Source organism: Triturus cristatus, chromosome 4_1 (genome assembly GCF_964204655.1).
Source record: "Triturus cristatus chromosome 4_1, aTriCri1.1, whole genome shotgun sequence".
NCBI lineage: Eukaryota > Metazoa > Chordata > Amphibia > Caudata > Salamandridae > Triturus > Triturus cristatus.
Window position 1 is genome coordinate 825,360,930 of NC_140585.1, and position 17,235 is coordinate 825,378,164.

Sequence of the window (17,235 nt, forward strand, 5' to 3'; positions counted from 1 at the left end):
ATGTGCAGATTTGAGAGTCTTGAATAGAAATATTGTGGTGGATTGCCATCCACTTCCCAAAATCCAAGAGATGTTAGCAAATCTAGGTGGTAGCAAATTCTTTAGTACGATTGATTTAAAATCAGCTTACCATCAAATTCCCTTATCTAAAGAATCTCAATCTCTAACCACTTTCGTTACACCTTTCGGTGTCTTCATGTACAAACGTATGCCGTTCGGGTTAGCGTCGGCTGCTAGTGTATTCCAACGTCTCATGGACAAGTTGTTTACTGGAATGAGAGGCATTCAGGCTTTTCAAGATGATATTTTAATTCATACTCCCACTCTTGAGTCACACTATTCACTACTCGATAAAGTTTTACATATACTAGAAGAGGCTGGTATGACTGTCAATAAAGGTAAATGTCAATTTATTACTCAGGAGGTGGATTATCTGGGGCATAATATTTCTGTTGATGGTATCAAACCTAAATTATCTCTGGTCAACTAGACCACTAGACAAGGATGCATTGAGAGCTTTTTTAGGTTTAAGCGAATATTATGCTCGTTTTGTGCAAAGTTATGCGATCATTGTACAACCTCTGAGGGACTTGTTAAAAAAGAATGCGAAATTTATTTGGTCTGAGGAAACTCAAGTGTCCTTTGATAAGGTCAAAAAATTAATCTTGGAAGCACCTGCTATCAGAGCTTTTTCTCATGGTCATAATTGCGTAGTTACGGTATATGCTAGTTCAAAGGGTCTAGGGGCAGTTTTAAGTCAAGTTGTGGAGGGAAAGGAATTCACTATAGCATTTGCGTCAAGATCTTTAAGTAGTGCTGAGTTAACTTACAGCACTATAGAACGTGAAGCTCTAGCATGCTGTTGGGCTGTAGAGAAGTTTAAAATGTATATCTGGGGTTCAAGATTTCAGCTGTTTACTGATCATAAACCGTTGATATATATGTTAGGTGATAGTAATTCTAACAAAGCCTCCACTCGTTTGATCAGACTACTTGCTAGATTACAGGAATTTCATTTTGATATCAAATACATTCCAGGTGGCAAAAATGTTAGGGCTGACTGCTTGTCGAGAATTCCGTTGGAGTATGATGCCTCGGATTGTGATACCAATAGTGATTCTGACGTGGTGTTTAGCATTAGTGATATCACACATATGACTAAGCTATCGGAAGAGGAATGGATGGAAGGTGCACAGAAAGATTCTTGCTTGGAAAGGGTGAAGAAGTTTTTGGTTCAAGGATGGCCATGTGATAGGAGTTTATCCATGCAGGATAAATGTTTCTCACAAGTGGCGCACAAGCTTTCAGTTGTCAATGATATTCTCCTTAGAGATGACAAAGTTGTACCGCCTGAGTGTTTAAGAAGTAAAATTATAGTGCTTGCGCATGAGGGACATTTAGGAATTTCCAGTACGATTAGGAAAATCAAAGATGTGTATTGGTGGCCAGGCATAGACAGTCAAGTAAAGTTATTTGTGGATAAATGTCCAGAATGCTTGTGTTCTGACAAACACTGGTGTAATTCTACTTCCCCATTGTGTCCAGTTGAATGGCCAAGTGGACCATGGCAAAAGTTGGGGTTGGATTTTTCAGGTCCTTTTAACATACTTGGGAATGATAGCAAATGTTTGATTGTTGCTATAGATTACTTTTCTAAATGGTTGTATTTCTCTTTTGTCAAGAGCTCAGATTCCAAAGCAGCTATTTCTTTTTTGCAGCGTTTGTTTTTGATTGAAGGGCTTCCTTCTCAGATTGTTACCGACAATGGCACACACTTTGTATCTAGTGATTTTGAAAAAATTTTGGTTGAAGTTTCTATAAAACACATTTTAGTGCCATTGTACAGTCCTGCCTCAAATGGTTTGGTTGAAAGAGCTAACAGAATGTTGAAGGAAGGTGTACAAACTGCTTTGAATAATGGTTTGGATGTATATAAGTATATCTGTGATAAGATTTGGAGTTATAATGTGACTCCCCATTCTACCACGAACATGTCCCCATATATGTTATTGAGAGGTAGGGAACCGATTACAATGTTTAGTCCATCATGGCTGAAGGGTAAAGTAGAACTAAGTAATCACCATGAGGTTGACTGGCAAAAAGTTAGGACATATGTAAGAGAGAAACAGCTATCTTGTAAAGCTAACTATGATGCTAGAAAACATGTTAAGGATATGGATTTGGTTCCGGGGGATTGGGTACTAATTAAAAAACCCATTAGAGTTGGGAAAGGTCAATCTAAATTTTCGGAACCAGCTAAAATCATAAAGGTGGCTAGAATGTCGGTTATGTTGCAAGATCGTGGATGGTGGAATCGGAATGCTTTAATTAAACTTAAAAAGGATCAAGCAAAAATTATTTGTGATAAGTTGAGGTCTCAAGGTAAATTGTTTGATCATTCAGATTGGTTCAATTTAGGTGATCTGAATGGCAAGAAAGATAAAAATGAGTTGTTTTCGCATTCTTCTAGTTCTTTGTTAAGAGAGGGGGAAGGTGACAATGGTTCTAGGAATAACAATTTTGAGATCTGTGTTGACAGTGGTGAGACTAGAAATTTAAGTGGTTCTGGTGACCACATGTGTGTAAGGCACAGTTCTCGAATTAGAATTCCATCTTCTCGAAATAAGGATTTTGTTTATTATTAATGTGATATGTAAAGTGCTTTTTATTGTTTTTATTTTCTATGTGAAAAGGGGGATGTGTTATATGCTGTAATTGTACTTATGTTCTTGTACATGTCTCTTTAATGATTAGAATGTGTTTGTGTTGAGTAATCTAGAGTTTAGAATGTAACTTGTACAATATCATTCTTACTGGGATTTTATGTTGGAGAAGTCGTGGGTTTCATGTCTCTGGAATAAATCCTTTCTTACAAAGAAGAAGAACTTGTTTTTTGGAGTTTCATTTCTTCATATGGCACTTGCTACAACCACCTAGATCTGTGTGCGTTTTCAAGGGCTTTACAGTCTTGAATAATTTTTTGAGTAAAGACTGTTCTTTCCGACGACCAAATTCGGTGCCACAATAACAGTGGCTGGATTCTCGCCAGATCTGTCACATACGGAAGACCCAGTTCCCGGTGGGAGGAATAAGTTGCAGCAGTGGTTGGTAGTGAGAGAAGGTATTTCAGAAACCAGTTCTCTACTGCCTGAATGGGACCCACGGCTACGTGGCCCCATACACCCGCTCCATACAAAGCCACTGAAATACATTTGGCTTTGTAAATTTTAACCATTTCCACGGGTGCTTTTTTCCCTAGTTTTCTAGAGAAATTTACAAGAGTGGAAGTGGTTCTCGTGAATTGAAGTTTCCTCACTTCAACTGCCGGTTTCCAGCTAAGTTTTTGGTCAATCATGACACCTAAATAAGGGTATTTATCAGTGGTCGCCAGTTTTTCATTGTTCAAGTAAATAGCCCTGTTTTTTTTTTTTTTACCAACCCCCGCCTTCATAACGAAGGTTTTCCCAATATTGACTTTAAGATCCAAATTGGCCATGAAAAGAGCATAGCTCATTTAAGGCCCTCTGAAGTTCGTTTGGGGTGCGGGCCAATATCACCGCGTCGTCTGCATACAGAAGAGCCGGTATTAGACGATTGGCTGCCATAGGAAGGTCCTGGGCTGCCCTCAACATCTCCCTCTCCAGACCATTAGTGTAAAGGGTGAAGAGGAAGGGGGCCAGGACACAACCTTGTCTGACGCCCCTCTCCACTCCAAACGACGCGGTGAGTTCTCCACTGGTGCCAAACCTCACCCTGGCAGTCGCGTCAGCGTAAAGTTCCCTCACAAAGGTAACTACACTCCGATCCATCCCTAGGTCTAATAGGATGGACCAGAGTTTAGAGTGGCTGACCCAATCGAACACGGCTGACAGGTCTACGTAGACCATGTAGAATGCTCCAGCCTTAATGTTTACATATTTATCAATCAGAAGTGATAAGTTTAAGGCTTGGTCTATGGTCCCCAAACCCTCACGGAACCCATATTGTAGATCAGATAAGATGTTATTTTCCTCCGCCCACTCCTGCATATGACCAAGAATTATGCGGCCCATCATTTTCCCCGTGGTGCCCAATAGGGAAATAGGGCAGTAGCAGGAGACTGAGCTTCTGTCCCCTTTCTTAAAGATCGGGACCAGTATAGATTTTTTCCAGGATTCCGGAATACCGATGATGCAGAGTGCATTAAGGACCCTGGTCAAAAGAGGAATCCAAAGGTCAGTATGGGTTTTAAAAAAGTCTATTGGGACCCCGTCGGGGCCCGGGGTCTTCCCTTTCTTGCTTGCACTTAAAGCCCGAGTGACCTGATCAAGTGAAATGGTCAGGTCAATAGGGAAAGGCGAAGACTGTTGATGGTAAAAATCATTGTCACTAACATTTGTTGATAATGGATCAATCATAAAAAAATTTGAGAAATGCTCTACCCAGTCCTTTTCATCTATGGCGACCTCTATTTTGGGAGAGCCACCGTTATCGGTCAAGAAAGGTGATTTAACCACTTTCCAGAATGCGGCACTATTTTTACAAAAACAGCTCTCGTGCAGTTGGTCCCAAAGTTGTTTTTTTAACTCCGATTTTCTTTCTTTTATAGCGGAGTTATATGCCCTCCTCAGTTCGGATATCTCAGTGGGGACCCTAACTGTCTTGCGTAAAGCAGATTTTAACTTCGAATACTCAGAGTCATATGGCCAGCAAAAATGAAAATGTAGAGCATAGAGATGCACCACAACAATAACCCAAAACAAGGATGTAATTCTTGTCTTTATTTTCTTTTCTTTAAAAAGCATCACATATGTGGAGTGAAGACAGCCAACGTGTTTCGTTCATAACAATGGACTTCTGCAGGGAAAAACGTAATCACAGAAGCTATTCAGCCAAGTGGAAGTGTCAAGATAAGGATTCAAAAGAACCCCCATGGTAATATGCTTCATCAACATCTTGGTTCGTGAATCACAAGAAATCTCTATCGTTGTCAATGGTTGTTAGTTGCCTAAGATTAATAAGCAACAACATGGCTTCATTGTATAGAACAGTGAAAATGCTTCTGTTTTGAAATGATGAGACTGAAAGAACTATAATGAGTCTCTTTGAAGTTACCTCAAAGGTAACGAAGTGTGGTACTGCTGCAGAGTTAAGATTTTTTTCCACCCTGAGGGTGAAGGCAAAAATATAGAGCCTGATAGGGACCAGTCTCTGCACCTGCTTTTTAGAACTGCCGACACTGGCAGGACACAGCCCACTTAAATCCTTGGGTGTGTAAGTAATAAATGTACTTTGCCTTTTTCTGAAGATCTGGACAATCATTTATAAAATGTTATTTTTGCCTGCCAGCGAATGAAGATCACTAGCCCACGCCTCCATCACCAGAGTAGGCCTTGGACTGCTCTGCTTTGCTTTCCTGTGAGTCAAGCGCTACAATGGGGTGCTTGGTTCCCAGTAAGGTGAAATTGTGAACCTATTACTTGTGCAGGCCTAACATCCTGCACAACGAATAACCCAATTTCCTACAGTCTTAAAATTTTGTATGTGATGTGTGAAATGTATATGTGTAATCGCCACAAGATGAACGTGATCTTGTAGATGGTCTCCTATACCCCAAGTATATACAATGACCTGTTGCTTTCCAGCTAGGTTTGCAATATATCAATACCAATACTTAAATTCACTGAAAAAACAAAGGTTATAGGGAAGTTATAGTTAGGCTCAAATTTTACTCATACAAAACCAATGAAATTTAGCAGTTATAGTTACCTGAGCTAACTATAACGTCTGCCTCCACAATGCACTGCTCATGACCTCACATAAAACATAACTCATGATATGGTCAGTGACATCATTGATGACATCACTGATAGCATCTCAAATGACATGACACATGACATAACTGATGACATTATCAAGTGAGTGTAAGTGTTTTTAAGAGTTTATGGGTGTTAAACATATATACTAACCAACTACATAAGTTAAATTAGTATACTAGGTGCACTACTACTGAGTGATACTATTCTTAACATATAGTATGTGTATGGTTGACTGACTGTATTTATCCTTGTGTGTATGGGTGTGTGAGTGGTCTTATGAGTGTGTAAGTGAGTGTATGAGTAGCTGTGTGGGGGAGTGAGATGCTATGTGAGTGGCTGTATTTGAGAGTAAGTGGATGTGACAGTGGCTATATGGGTGAGTGAGTGGCATTGTGAGTGGCTCTATGGGTGGATAACTGGGTGGATAGTGACTGTATTGGTGGCAAAATGCATGTCTTAATGGCTGTATGAGTGAGTGACTGGGTGAGTAATAGGCTGTATGGGTGAGTGAGTGGCTATTGAGTGGGTGGTTGGTTACGTAAGTTGGTGTGTGAGTGGCTGTATTGGAAAGTGAGTATCTGTGTGAATGATTGTATGGATGAGTGAGCAGATGTGTGAGTGCTTGTATGGATGTGTGAATGGGTATGTAAGTGATTGTGTGGGTGTGTGAGTAAGTGTGTGAGTGCTTGTATAGGTGAGTGAGTGGTTGAGTTGAGAGGCTATATGGGTGAGTGAGTGGGTGTATGAGTGACTGTGCAGGTGAATACGTGGGTGTGTGAGTAGCTGTATGGCAGAGTGTGTGGCTATGTAAGTGGTTGTATAGGTGAGTGACTGGTTGTATGAGTATCTGTGTGGGCAAGTGAATTGTGGTGTGAGTGGCTGTATGAGTCAATGAGTGGGTGTGTGAGCCTCTCTATAGAGGAGTGAGTCGGTGTATGAGTACTGCTATGGGTCTGTGAATGGATATGTGAGTGGTTATGTGTGTATATGAGTAGACATATGAGAGGTTGTATGGGGATGTGAGTGGTTCTATGGATGATGTAATTTGTGATTTCATCAGTGATGTCATTTGCGATGTCATCAGTGTTGTCACTGACTATGTCATGAGAGATGTAATATGTGAGATCATAAGCAGTGCATTTTGGGGGCGTAAGTTATTGTTAGCTCAGGGAACTATTAATGCTGAATTTCACAGATTTTGTACTTGTGAACTCTGAGCCTAACTATAACGTCCCTGTAACCTTTGGTTTTTTCAGTGAATTTCTAAGGTCTGTTTCATTCTATTTCCTAACTTTAACACCCCTGTAACCTTTGGTTTTGTAAGTGCATTTGTATGTTTTTTAACTAGTAGTCATGTTTGCAGAGTGATGGGGAAAAGGGGCGGGCCTCCAACCAGCTCTCAGGAATGCTGTTGTGTTGGACTTACTGGAGTTAACAGGAGGGGTTCTGGGCATCCAAGATGACTTCATCCCCCAAACAGCAGTGCACTAGGGGCCGCGTTTGCAGATTGGTGGGAAAAGGGGCGTGGCCTCCGAAGACCTCTTAGCAATTCTGTGGTGTTGGACATATTGGAGGTCACAGGAGGGCTTGTTGGCCCCCAAGGACACAGTAGAGTAAAGAGGACTTCATCTCCCAACCAGCAGTGAGCCAGGAAGCACATTTGCAGAGTGATGGAGAAAAGGGGCATGGCCGCCGAAGTCCTTTCAGCAGTCGCACTCTGTGGGACTTACTAGAGATAACAGGAGGGATTGTTACCCCCCAAAGACATGGAAACAGGCAATGGTTCGTCCACTGAGAAAAAACCCCACAGGGGATGGGAACATTTTAACAAACTTGCGGCCGGTGTCACTGCTACCATACTTCTCCAAAATTGCGGAAAAAGTGGTGAATAGAGGGCCTTATCAAGGAAAATAAACTTTTACATCCTACCCAATCAGGTTTCAGGCCAACTTATTCAACAGAGACAGCCCTGCTCTGTGCTACAGAGACGATACGGAAGAGAGTAGATGAAGGACTAACGACTGAGCTGGTCCTATTAGACCTAAGCGCAGTGTTTGATACGGTGTCAAATAAGATGCTTATACACCGACTTAGTAGAGAAGGTGTGGGGGGAGCTGCGTTGGACTGGATGTTAACTTACCTTCAGGAATGTAGCTTACAAGTGGTACAATCTGCATTCACCTAAACAAATATCACTCTAGCACAGGGGGTGCCGCAGGGTTCAATATTGAGCCCGACTCTTTTTAATTTTTACGTAGCCCCCTTAGCTGATATTGTAGAAAAACATGGAGTATCAATTGTGTCGTATGCCGACGATACCCAGCTGGTGGTCACGCTGACACCCAACTCACCACAAGCAGCTAACAGTTTTGCAGCCTGCCTGAAAGATCTGGCTGGATGGATGTCAGACAATTGCTTAAGTCTAAATGGCAATAAGACTGAGATGAGGATAGTAGGAAATGCTCCATCAATATGGTCGCCGGCATGGTGGCCAACTATGCTTGGCTCAGTCCCAACCCCAAAGTCGGAGGTAAAAAATCTGGGAATATGGTTGGATTCAAAACTATCTTTTGATGCTCAGATCCATAGAACAAGAGGGAAATGTTTCGGAATCTTGAATATCCTCAGGAAAATCCTTGACATTCTTCCTATATCATAAAGAAAAAACCTGATCCATGCTCTGGTCACAGCAAGACTGGATTATGGGAATGTGCTGTTGCTGGGAGCAACAAAAAGAGGATTACAGAAGTTGCAGTCCATCCAGAACGCAGTCGCACGTCTTACCCTGAACCTGCCAAGAAGGGCACCTTCGGAAAACGCACTAAAGACACTACACTGGCTACCTGTTCAAAAACTTTTCATATTTAAGGCACTATGTTAAAGCCATCGTATCTTGCAAGGGAAAGGCCCTACTTATTTGCATAACCTACTTTCTGTATACGAACCAGAACGTCAGTTAAGATCTACCGGAACACATCTGGTAAAAATCCCTCGGATAAAAAGAGCTTGTATGGGCGTAAGATCATTTAGGTATCTGGCAGCTAAGAACTGGAATGAACTACCCATATCCCTCCAGAAGGAACCTTTAGAGAAGATCTTCCGTAAGAAGCTGAAAACATGGCTTTTTTCACAATAGATACATAACTACCTATGAACTGCAGAGCAATAACTTTTATGAGAATTATCAGTGGTAATTAACAGTGCAGGGACACACCAGCTGGTGTAACAAGGCGCTCTATAAATCTAAATAAACTAAAACCCTTCGCATCCAAGGGGACTTCATCCCCCAACCAGCAGTGCACCAGGAGGCACTTTTGCAGAGTGGTGGAAAAAGGGAGCATGGCCTCTGAAGATCTCGCAGCAATCCCTCTATGTGGGACTTACTGGAGGTAACAGAAGGGCTTGTTGGCCCCCAAGGACCCTCTGGAGCCAAGGTGATTTCATCCCCACACCAGCAGTGCATCAGGAGGTGCATTTTTAGAGTGGTGGAGAAAAGGGGCAAGGCCTCTAACGTCCTCTCAGCAATCATGCTCTGTGGGATTTACAAAAGGTAACAGGAGGGCTTTCTGGCCCCCAGGGACCCTCAGCATCCCCCAACCAGCATTCTGCCAGGAAGTGCATTTGCAGAGTGGTGTTGAGAGAGGGTGGGGCCTTCGGTGACTTGCTGGTTTTGCTTTATTTTTATTTTTTTATTAATTAAGGGAGCACAACATCCGCTAGGGCCAGGACTTTTGTGAAAGGGGGGCCATGCTGCCCACCTCCCTGGGCCTATTTTGGGCCCAGGGACCCCATCCCTGGGGCCCAAACTCTCTTCTGGGTGCCCTAGTCTTACCCAGCGCACCCAGGTACTTTTGCTGCAGACTGCAGAGGGGTCCTGAAGGCTCCGCGGTCCCTGCCGGCTACCAGCCTCCTGCTTGAGCCGGCATTGCTTTTACATATAGGAAGCTGCTAAACATGCATCTTCCTCTGTGTGAAAGCAATTGTGCTCCGCTTCTAGCAGGCTGAGCCTTTTTTATGCTTTCGCTTTCTAGAAGCGGAGCACAGTTTTCTATGACTTGGCGATAGTGGTAAAGCTCCTGCAAAGCCATAACAGACAGCTTTGTCCCAGGGGTGGGCTTCTCGGGACACAGCAGGAGCCGGCCCTGGGGGTGTTGATTCCCAGGGCCATGTATGGCTCCAGGAGGGGGGCCACATGCCCCCCTCCTTTCTTAGAATTTGCCCCGGAGAGGTAGTGGCACCTGGGGCTACGGGGCCCATGTGGCACTCCTGCTTTCAATTTGACAAAAGCCCTGGGTAGGTGGCGGTCCCGCGGACTGCGGAGGGAGGTCTATCAGGCCCCCATACATTAATTAAAAATAAAGGCCTGGGGAAGTGGTGACCCCCAGGGCTGCGGGGGGTCACCCTGGTCCCCCGCATTCTTTATACATAGAGCCCCAGGGAGGTGGTGGTCCCCAGGTTAGAGGCGTCCCAAGTGGCTCCCCATTGATAAATAAATAAGCCCCGGGTAGGTGCTGTCCCTGGGGGCAGAGGGGGAGGTCATATGGACCTCCCCCACATTTTCCATTAAACAAGCCTTTGGAGGTGGTGGTCCCTGGGGCATCAATAAGCCCAAGGAGGGGAGGCCCACGTGCCTCCTCTTCTTTATTATAATGCCCACAGGACCTTGCCTACCCGTGGGCCGAATAGTAACAAAGCGCGGGTGCCCGCTCTTCTTTATTTTTTTTGGGTGGAATCTATAGATCTCGCTGAAATATTTTTTACAAATACTTTTTTTTTTTTTGCCCTGCGGAGTCCCTGTGGGTCCGCCCCAAGAGGCCTAGGGGTCAGGGTATTTCATCCCTGTCCCCTTTTCTTTCTTTTTTTTTTGTACATTTTTTCTGTGACTTGGTTCAAGTCGAGTCACAATATGGCTGCCAACTCTTCGTGGTTTGAAGTGTTGGCAGCCAACCAGATCTCAGCATGAGATCAGGAGGGGTCACGGACCCTCCGTGTCACTATATATACAACTGGAAATATATTTATATAACTCAACAGCTACTAAACGGATTTACACCAATTTACAAAAAAAGAGTGCTTTCTGGACCAACAGTTACCTTTCTGCAAATTTGGTGTAATTCTGTTCAGCAGTTCAGGCTGTAGCTGTTTCTAAAGTTCCTATGGAAATTAACATGGGGAAAATGATTTTTAGGACCCCACTTTTTCTTGGCCCCCGATCGATGGATCACCCCGAAACTTTCAAGACAGCAGCTGAGTTGAGTGTCTAACTAGTTTTTTTTAATTTCGCGAGGATTCATCAAACGACGCCAAAGTTATTGGCACGTGAAAAAACGCTCTTCCTATGGAAACTACAGCCTAACTACAACTGCCTACTGGTGACTGCCAGTAGGTAATATATAAAAAACAAAATAACTCCAAAGTGGGTGAAGTAACTTTACACCGCTCTCTTTATTCATCTCTTGCATCTTAATCACCGGTAAAGGCAAAGTACTCCTCTCACTCGCCCTGCTTGTGAACCGGACGCTTGTGTGTAAATGATTTCCAGCATAAAAGAAAGCTTCTAGGCCATTCAAAGCATAACCTAGCTTACCAGCACAGCCAATAGCACTACACAGCTGATTTTCTACGCCTACTTCACCCCTGCTGTTTCCCACCAGGCCTCTCACATATCATCTCAAGAGAGCCTTCTCTAAACACTGTGGCATGTTTGCCAAGAAACATCACCGCTGCACATCTGTAGAGTATCCGAGCTCGGCACATGGCCAAGGGGCACCGCTGCTGTCAGAAGTATTTCTCACCTGGTAAATGAGTCCAGTCCGCCGAACAAAGGCTTTCCTGCCTATCATGTAGTAACATGTGCTGCAGGCGCTGGCAATGAACGACTCACGACTCCGCATTAATATCTGTCGCGCGCCTGTTTGTGAGACCCCCGAGTGATCACGCCGCGTCAGGCAGCTGTGCATTCCGCTAAGAGTCGACAACGTTCCAGCTGCAAGCCTTTGCAGGTCACGCGGAGTCTACAGACAGAGAGAGATGCCTTTCAGCCGAGCTCCATGAAGCCAATTTGTCAAACCAGTGCAGACCAAAAAAAACCCAAAAAGTCTGTTTCCACGTGCGTGAGTTTTATCATCATTATTTCAGATCTGGCAGTAGGTGGCAAAAGGCTTTGTATCGTCAGTGTATTAATTCAATATATAATATATATATATATATATATATATATATATATATATATATATATATATATATATATATATATATATATATATATATATATATATATATATATATATATATATATATATCTCCCATGTCTCTGTACTTATTAAAGGACTCAGAATAATTTGAAACTGGTGCAGTCCATAAACTTTAAAAGTTCAGCTAACACTTCATATCTGCAGGTATGCACGTTCGTGTCTGCAGGGATGTTTCAGTTATATATGTGCATTTATTTGTGTTTTTATGTAGCTAGAAGACATTCTGCCTTACCAAAACATTGTTTTTCTTTAAGTATTAATAACACATTGAAAAGCTGGAAAGTTGTAGAGAATGCTATGGTCACAGAGTTGTAATTTAGAAGACGTTTGGCTACAATTGCATGTAAACAGATCTTGTGTTGTTCCAGGCGCAGCCTAAATGGGCCTCTTTGGTAGATAACGCCCCTTCTCCTCGATAGCATTGTCTAAATACCGCTTATCTTCCAGAGGGCGGCCTCCAGCCCCGCTCTTGTCTGGGGCCAGACGATAAAAGTCCTGACTCACATCGCTCAAGTTTCCAGCGCCCCTCCTAGGCCCCAACCGACGCACCTCATGCCTCCAATGTTAGCAATGATGAATTCAGGGCGCTTCTGTGTTTATTTGTTTTAGTATTTTTTGCACAGTGTCTCCTTCCAGCAGAGTCCCTAATCCAAGCCAAATGTTTTATTGTTGGCAGAGGGAGATGAAAGTTGGGCTTGGGCACTTCTCCAGCAAGCATGTTCTTACTGAGTGACGTACTTTTGCTACATCCACCGTGAACAGCCACTTTTCCACAGAACTTTGCTATGACACAACTTCTATTAATACTGCTAGTTTCCTTTCACCGCTCTGAGAGGGTAGTCAGGGGCGTAGCTATCAAAGATGCAGCAGGTGCAGTGACAGCGGGGTCGAGGGGCATTGGGGAATCTCTGCTCTACAATTATGTCTGTATTTCACAACCTACAGAGAAGGGAGATGTCCAATTATCATTTCCTGCTCTGCCTCTGGGAGTCTATCTTCTTTCCAAGGCTCAAACAGCGTCAGTCCTGTACGTTTTTATTTTAGTTCAGTGAATTAGACCTTTAAGAAGGTCTGAGAGTCTGGGGCAAAGATTGGGGATCTTTTTTCGTGCCTTTTATGGGACATATAAAAGATGTTTAAGCTGTGCTTACTGGGCAGCTGCATCCACAGCAAACATGCAAAGATTGGTATTGGGTGACACGTGGTAGCCTGAGCACTTTGTCTGTATGTTTGACAGATTGTCAGCATGGAGCAGTGCCCTCAAGGCATACATCGAAGAGGGCGTGATGTCGTGCAACATTCCTTTTAGAGAGTGGCGGGAGAGCTCCTGTGACTGCTGCGAAGATTCTTACTCCCTTCCATTGATATATAATTGGGTTTTCGTGAAGCACATTTCTCCAATTCCCAAGTGCTATAAGGAAATGGGTGAAAGGAGAAATTAAGAAAATGTTGCACAATCTGATGGTGATACATAGGTCTGGATTCAATGGCATGTTATGTGCATTGACGGTGTGCAATTTGGGAACTTTAAAGTCAACTTGGAATTTTGTGACTTTATATATATGTCTTAAGTGACAGAACCCGAAAAATGAGGGAAAGTCTCCGTCCATATATTATACTACTATTTTCCCCTCACTTAATCATTACCCCCAGTGGAAATCAAGCTTTTTAGACCACCATTTCCACAGTCAAAGAAAATGCGCTACTTGGCCCGGCTGTGGATCAACAGAACGTGGGATATATTAAGTGACTCAGCAGTAAAGGTCCCTAGCATCTCTTTCTGCAACATCATAGGTCTATAGAGAAAAAATAGGTGAAAATCCCCATTTTACTGCTACCACATCTCTTTCAGTTGGGCCCTAATAGTCTTACCTTCCAGACTGAGGCTTATTTTCCAAGTGCTCTTGAATTGCATGCCTTGCCATCCCGAATAAGTCAGGATGTTGGTTCTATGGGGTCACTGGTCTTTTGTATATGACCCACTAGATATTGCTTCATTTCATCTACTAATTGGGGGGCATTGTAGCCAGCTTCTCTTCCAGACAGCTTTACAGCTTTGCAGGCAACAATTTAATGGTGCATTGTACCCGATAAAACCAATAAGGCCCTGAACAGCTCTAGAGCAGTATAGTAAAAAGAGCAATGTGGCTGCTGGGTCAGAAAGAGACTAATCGAGTCCATGTACAAAGATAAAGTGTCCAGTCTTTGCTGCCCTCAACACCATCCTCATTCACAAAATGCTGAAAGTCAACCAGCAATAATCTGTCCAATAGAGCATGGAAGGAACATTCCCACATGAGCACAGCGTCTAAATATACACTGATCTCTAAAACAAGCACTGGAAAAGCCAATAGCACTCGCCTATGCAAGAGCTAGTGGCTTTGCCAATGTCTTTTAGCCATTTTGTACAGCAGTGTGGCTGCTGTTTAACACAGCTAAAAGTTAGTGGTGTGACGTAGAGTGGCGTAGTGTGCAGTGGCATAGAGTAGAGTGGAGCGGTGTGGGCGCAGACTGGAGTGGCGTAGAATAGAGTGGCATTGACTAGAGTGGAGTGGCATAGAGTAGAGTGGCATGGGGTGAGATAGAGTAAAGTGGTGTAGAATGGCTTGGAGTGGAGTAGCGTGGAATGGAGTAGAGTGGCCTAAAGTGGGGTGGATTGTATAGAGAATAGCGGAGTGGAATAGATTTGAGTGGCATACAATAGAGTGGTGTAGAGTAGAATGGAGAGGCATAGAGTGGAGTGGAGTAGAATACAGTGGAGTGGTATAGATTAGAGGGGTGTAGAGTGAAGTGGCATAGACTGGAGTGTGGGGTGGTGTAAAGAAAACTGCAGTGACGTAGAGTGGAGTGACAAAGAGTGAAGTGGTATACAGTGAAGTGGCATAGAGTGGGATAAAGTGGCACAGAATGGTGTGGCATATAATGGAGTGGCATAGAGAAGAGTGGAGAGTCATGGAGTGCCATAGAGTGGAGTGGCATGGAGTGGAGTGGAGTGAAGTGGCATAGAGTGGTATGGCAAAAGGGGAGTGGCATACAGTGGAGTGGTGTAGAATAGAGTGGCATAGGCTAAAGTGATGTAGAATAAAGAAGCGTAGAGGACAGTTGCATACGGTAGCATAGAGTAGAGTGGCATATAGTGGAGTGGCATGGGGTGGTGTACAGTGGTGTGAGGCAGCGTGGCATGGAGTAGCATGGAATGGAGTAGAGTGGCGTAAAGTGGGGATGATTGTGCAGAGAAGAGCGGAGTGGAATAGATTTGAGTGTTATACAATAGAGTGGTGTAGAGTAGAGTGGAGAGGCATAGAGTGGAGTTGCGAAGAATACAGCGGAGTGGTATAGATTAGAGTGGTGTAGAGTGAAGTGTCATAGACTGGAGTGTGGGGTGATGTAGAGAAAAGTAGAGTGACGTAGAGTGGAGTGACGAAGAGTGAAGTGGTATACAGTGAAGTGGCATAGAGTGGGATAAAGTGGCATAGAGTTGAGTGGTATAGAGTAGAGAGGGGTAGAGTAGAGTGGTGTAGTGTGGAGTGGCATGGAGTGGCATAGAGTGGAATGGCATAGCATAGAGCAGAGTGGCAAAGAGCAGAATGGAGTGAAGTGGCATAGAGTGGAGTGAGGAGTGTGGGGTGTGGTGTGGCATAGAGTGGAGTGCCTTAGAGTAGAATAGTGTAGAATAGAATAGAGTGCATAGATTGGCGTGGCATAGAGTGGCATAGAGCAGGTCTGTGGAAGGCGAGGCCAGATTGGATGCCTTCTAAATCCGAATTGCACATGGTGGATACATGAGTACAGGGTCTCAGATCATGCCCAATCCAAGATAATGCCACATTCCAAACATTCCCAAAATTGCTGATGCTTTTCCTGTCCTGGGTCAGCGGTGGTGGAGATGCTGAAAAGGTTGACTGGAACTTTACTTCCTTGCCTGGCACCAAGTTGTCCACTGTGTAGTACATTACCCATCTTCTTCCTCTCTTCACCTTTATTGCTTTCTAGTTGTTCGCTCCCGAATGCTCCCTTATGTTTCTCAGAAATATTAGGCCAGTATTTCATTCTTGGGACCTTTTACCAGTACTTTACTTGACTCAGGCATAAGGAAAGTGAGTACACAAAGGATTAATGCTACATAGCTCTAGCCACATTGATACACTTTGTTATTTGTATACATTGTGTATACATTGTGTATTTCTTCGTATTGTGTTACAGGGCCTTGTGTGTTGCTGATATTTCCACCCCAGACTGGGGTATCCCACGGTTCCCTCCCCTATACTTACCGTGTGTTTTTTCCTTGTGCCCCCTGGTTATTCATATCCCAGTGCATTGTTATTTTAGGTATTTTAGGTATTGAGGAGTGGGTGCTTGCAGGGCCATGGGGCTAGCTACAGTAGTCTCTATAATGACATTGGCTCATTTTAGTTTTCAAGGCCGTGGACACTGCGGATAATTTGTTCTCAGCCTTAACACATGTTAAAATTCATCTAAAAAGAGACATGAAAACATTCCAAACAGAAAGAATGAGCAATTCCGCAACACCAGATGCAGAGCAGATGTACCCTATTGCCATCAGCGGAGTCTAATAATTGTTTTCGGTCTTCAGTCACTGACAGTGCAATCGGATAGGTGGGTGTATCCAATCCGCAGCCATCCTCCAGAAATCTCTTTGGATTGCTGACAGTTACACCCTAGGTTGGTGTGTCTCTTCTGGGTTGAGAGTGTTCTCCCCTTACCTACCTTGTTTTGTTTGCCTGTGTACCCTTGCTCATTGTCCCATCAGTGTTTGGGGAGTAGGTGCATACAGTGAATAGTGGGGTATCTGTAGCAGTGTCTACAGGCGCACGAGTCTTGACACAACGTTCTGTTTTTATTTATGTTCACATATCACATCATTCTGTATTCCACCAAGCATGCAGTTCTGCACAAGCATGGCAACTTGTTCACAAGCTTTTTGAAAATATGCATACTTTGACTTACCCACTGGAACCTCATATTTTGTTAAATCTCCCAGAGCCTTTGTGGATTTTGACTTCACCAGGAAAAGACACTTAGGGCCTCATGTAGGTACCTCAATACTGGTCGGTAACGGCCGAAAATCGGTAAATATCCCGTTACCGACCGGTATTGAGGCACTTGAGATGTAGGTGGCTGATTTCTGGATTCGGTATTTACCGAATTGGAATTTTAAGAAA

At 43.6% G+C, this 17,235-nt stretch overlaps 1 long non-coding RNA gene across 1 annotated transcript in view; it reads right to left on the reverse strand.

Annotated features, from left to right (window-relative positions):
- Positions 1 to 11,771, reverse strand: part of LOC146855638 (uncharacterized) — an 87,648-nt gene extending 75,877 nt beyond the window's left edge. The window contains exon 1 of the long non-coding RNA XR_014980861.1: positions 11,594 to 11,771. This is a non-coding gene — a long non-coding RNA (uncharacterized LOC146855638). The remainder of the gene's footprint in view (positions 1 to 11,593) is intronic.
- Between the last annotated feature and the right edge of the window lie 5,464 nt (positions 11,772 to 17,235).